Raw genomic sequence first — 4,947 nt, forward strand, 5'->3', positions numbered from 1 at the left:
ACAATGTTTCAGTTTAAATCATTTTTTTATGAAATTGTAAATGACATTTTTCTACCTATATACTTTTTAGGTTACTACTTCAACCCAAAATTTTTCTATTTGACACTTGAACACTAAAACGTAATATATTTGTTTTAGCTTGCTATGTATAGGGATGCTATAGGATCCCTCGGAACTAGACTTGCTAGGAATTCTCGAACTATGACGGATCTAGGTTATCCCCTCGCTAATATTTTGTTCATTCATATATTTAATCTTATGAATTGTTCTTGCCCTTACAATGCTTTTTGGATTTTAATCCAGCTGAATGGTGGGAGATATATGGTACTGATGCACCTCACCTAAAGAGGATAGCAATCAAGGTGCTCTCCCACACATGTTCTGCTACTGGCTGTGAGCGAAACTGGAGTACGTTCTAATGGTTGCACACTACTAGAAGGAATCAACTCGCTTTTGAGACGCTTCATAAACTAGTCTACGTTCATTATAATTTAAACCTCAGAGAGCGACAAATAAGAAGGAAGCTTGAAGACTATAGGCCGATAGACTTAGACACAATATTTGTCACAAACACAGCAGACCAATGGGTAGTAGAAGAGGAGGAGCCAGTGTTGCACAAGAGAGAGTTCCTTGAGGCTATCGGTGATGAAGATCTTGAAGAAAGTTATGAGCAGCATGAAAGAGGAAGCAGCCAGCCAACGTATCCACAATTCCTCGGTGATATTGCACTTAATGAGGGAGAGTGGGAAGGGGGACTAAGAGAAAATGAGAGAGATGATGATTCTGAGGCCACCCTATCCCAGCCATATTATTCACATATCGAGTCCCAACAGCAACAGTGTAGGGATGAGCACGACAGTGCAAGTGAGCATGAAGGATGGACAAGCTTCGAGGATTTTGGATTGCGAACACAATAAAACACTAACACTCAGGGATTTGGTAATAGTCAGACGCCTGCTAATATCGATGATTCGTTTTTAGATCGAATCAATGAATTGTCAAACGAATTCAATCAATGGCACCAGCGTGACCAAGAAGAACAACAACGTCGTCTATCATTTTATTTTTAGATCGTATGTTACTAATTTTTTGCTTTATTGTAGTCCATGTATGTTGATATACTTTTTCCATGATAATTCTATGTTTATCCTTTTGTGTGATGTAAATTAAATGCTGAATGGCGGTTCATGCAGGGAAAGAACATATCAATATTCGCATATTCATTCAAAAACATGAAAATTCTTAATGGACTACCCTCATTTCTTATTGAATTCCTAAAAAACAATATTTATAATGAATTTTAATAATTTTTTCGGATTTTTTTGAAGCTTTATTCTGATTGATTCACCCGATTCTCGATCCGGATCGCCGATTCGCCGATCCGATTCGGTTTTTTGGGTGCCCGATCCGAGTCACCGATCCGTTTTTTAAACCATTGGTTTTAAGTCCTTAGCAACTCTAAACTCAACTTTTGTAAAAAATAGCAATACAATAACTAAAAAATCAATCTATTTTTGTAGCAAATTCTCTTGCGAAATTTTAAACTGAAGCCCAAAATTCTCTTGTTCAAAAGATTCGCTTTAAGCATCTATTTTTCTTGTAAGAGGAAGTGTACAATTCGCTCCCGTGAAGATGGGCAGACAGATTGTGGGGTGCACTCTTGTGGATGTAAACGTGCATTCATGCCCGCATGTTAATTGTGCCAAGCTGGGCATGTGTAGATTAGGGGTCACAACTTTGTTGATGCATTTGACATTTTTCTCTCAATTATTTTATGGTCCCATCTTAGCCAATATGGTTGGCTTTTAAATTTTTTTGTTTGGGATTATATACCATGACTATTCGTCCATTTATTTAGATGGATTTTATTATCAGATTGTATACTACGATACGGTTTATCTTTTTTTCATAAAGATCACAATTACTACTAGCCATTAGATGTCAAATTGGATAGCATGGAGTGTCACAAAGTTAGAAGATTATTATTATTATTATTATTTCCAACTTTGAGTCTAGTTAATAATACACTCGCAAGTTATTACTACCCCATTTGAAATATGTCCGATAAAAATGATTGTGACCTGTTGAAATAAATAGTCTCTTTGTATATTTTCATTTATTTATACTGGTGGATTGCCATTCATATCAGATTTAGATGGTTTTCAATTCCAATAAATCAGACAACTGATCCGGACAACGCGGTGGGAAATGTTCGAAGGAATCCAAGCATTGACATTGTGTCCTTTTCGAATCCCCTCCAGTGCACGAACAAGTTTTACACCAGTAAGGGCAGCATTCCCACATATCAGCACAAAAGCAGAGTGGAGGACTTGACAGATAGCCCAAGATGAACGGCAGCATGTGCATGTGACACCTGCAAGAAGAGAACAGATGGAGATTGAGAAATAGGTATAAAACTAAGAGATTGTATACAATGAAACCATTTACTTTTGGTACAAGGTGGTCACAATTATTTATAACCATCCGATGTGAAATCTGATAGCTTGAGTGTGCCACAAAGTTTGAGAAAATTTATTTTAAACTTTGAGCTTGGCAAATAAAATAAATGCAGCCAACAAATTTCACATCCAATAATCAAGATTATTTGTGACCATCTTGCACCAACGGTAAATGGTCTCATTATATACTTTCCCTAAAAGAGGGAATAGAGCGCTCAAAGAAATACACTTGGAATCAAAATGTTTCTGCAAACGAGGACCAGAATGTAGGATCGAAGAACATCCAAAGAGAGAGGACCGGATTTATTTTAAGCGAGAAGTCTTCTTCACAGGCTATAGTAAAGATGAGATGAAGACCTATTTAGTTTTAAGCACTAAGCCTTCTTCATCAGATGAAACAATAAGAACTTAGAATGAGGTTGAGGTCGTGGTGGTAACACTACTTGAGCCTCAGTTACCGGTCTAGGTTTCCATTCCCACTGACGCATTCGAAAACTGCTAAATTATTTGTAAAAATGGGTAGGGCCTGTACTCCCCACGGATCTACCCAAAAAAAAAAAAAGTATGAACTAGTGTTGGAAAACAAGACACGCGGAACATAGCCATGGGCCGAGCCCAAGTAGCGAATGTAACTCGTGCCGAGTTCCGAGTTACTTGGCCCAAAAAATAAAATAAATAAATAAATAATAAAAAAATATATTTCAAGTTAAAAATAGATGTTGAAAATATGACAGTGGTATTTTAAAAATAATGAAAAAAACAAGAAAAAAAATATAAAAACAAGAATTCATTGCCAGAAGACTTTTCAATCTTTACCATAATGATAGAAAATATAAAAAAAAATAATTTTAAATAATTTTTTATTATATATTTATATATATATATATATTTATTTATTTATTTATTTTGTTTTCCAACTAATCGGGATATTCAGCCCCGATGGGGGTTCCGAGCCCGAGTTACTCAGGCGCGTTCAGGTTGGCTTGCCCGAGGAGTTGAACACTGTAAGAACTATTCACGTCTCCTTCTGCTTACGCACAGTGATAGACATATTAATTTGAGTCAGGGAGTTCAACCGTTTCAACCTTCAAGTTAGTCCTGAAAAGCCCATGCAGGCTACAAAGCCTTAACATTTTTCCTTTTTTTTTTCTCAATATGTTTCGTCGGTGTATGGTACAATTCTCCAACAAACTAATATCATGAAAAGCATGGTGGGATTCAAACAATGTTTTTTTCTTGTTCAATTTTCTTTTTTTTTTCCCCTTAATGGTAGGGTAAGAGACCATATTTAGCAGAATAAATCAAACTTGAGCCACGGTGCTACAATCATCAATGAGTAGCTAATCAAGCCCAACCTAATTATTAGTCAGGCCATTTTATTGACAATTGCAACACTAAGTCATGTTTGAATCCCACAAATGTCTTACCAAAAAAACAACTAATCCATTCAAACTGAGACATCTTTAACCCTATTTTTGAGACAGTTAACAGAAGTTCGGCCCTAACACGAATTCACCAGGGTCCCGAGCTTGAGTCGGACTGTAGAATTTTGAATAAGATGAAAACTTGTGAAAAACCGAGAGACCCAAGCAATTCCAGGGTTTTAGCTATAGAATCTGGTCTGTCTAAGGCGAGTTCTAAATTAAGCAAGTGATTTCTAAAAACTGATTTGAAATACTAGGGGTTCTCATTTGCCGGAGGGTTTTCCTCATTTATTTTCTATGTTCCTTTTCGCAAAGTAGATTTTCTTTCCTTTTCTTTTTTTCTGGTGATGTAAAATACGTCGGCCGGCCTCGGATTCCATGCCCGTCACCCCACATTCACAAACAGCTATCAGCACAACCAACGTGAGAACCACTCGAAAAGCCTCCATCCTTTCCTTTCAATACACACACCAAGAAAGAGAGAGAGAGAGAATGAGTAGGCTGTGCAGCATAAGGTTGCCCTGGCAGCGAAGAGGAGCCCATCATAGTTGAGGGTATATTCCCACTTGTTAAAGGTGGTGTCTGGACCATGTGGGAGTTGGTTTCACAGGAATGCCATTCATTTTCTCTTAATTATTTTTGTCCTGAGTAGGTGATTTAGAAAGAGAAATTACATGGCAGAGTAAGAGAGAGAGAGAGACAGATTAGATGGCCCAACTACTCACCCACGACATGCAAAACTTACATTTCAGTGGTCCATATTAATGGCTTGTGGTTGTCGATGCATAGAATGGCAACAGAAGACAATGTATAGTTGACATTTTTCTATTCATTATTTTGGTCTCATTCATGTCAATCAATACCATGCGGGTCTCATAACATGATTTTCCCTAGCATTTCTTATCCACCCGAAAGATTATCCAAAGGAAGTGTATATACTAAAGGGAAATGTTTCCATACTTCCTCAATAAAGGATAAAACAAAGGTTTGGCAAAAATAAAAGAAAGAAAAATAGTGTCGAAAAATAAAATAACAAAAACATAAACATTTACGTAGTTCGACAA

General features: G+C 36.8%; 1 long non-coding RNA gene across 1 annotated transcript; it reads right to left on the bottom strand.

The window, feature by feature from the left end:
* Positions 1-2,084: 2,084 nt before the first annotated feature.
* On the bottom strand, positions 2,085-4,514 carry LOC148780003 (uncharacterized). Its single transcript, XR_016043119.1, has 2 exons — positions 4,242-4,514; positions 2,085-2,374 (listed from the first exon to the last, which is right to left on the bottom strand). It is a non-coding gene; the product is annotated as an uncharacterized LOC148780003 (long non-coding RNA).
* Between the last annotated feature and the right edge of the window lie 433 nt (positions 4,515-4,947).

Source organism: Amborella trichopoda, chromosome 10, assembly GCF_054954075.1.
Source record: "Amborella trichopoda isolate Santa Cruz 75 chromosome 10, AtrichopodaSantaCruz75HAP2 v2.0, whole genome shotgun sequence".
NCBI classification, from domain to species: Eukaryota; Viridiplantae; Streptophyta; class Magnoliopsida; order Amborellales; family Amborellaceae; genus Amborella; species Amborella trichopoda.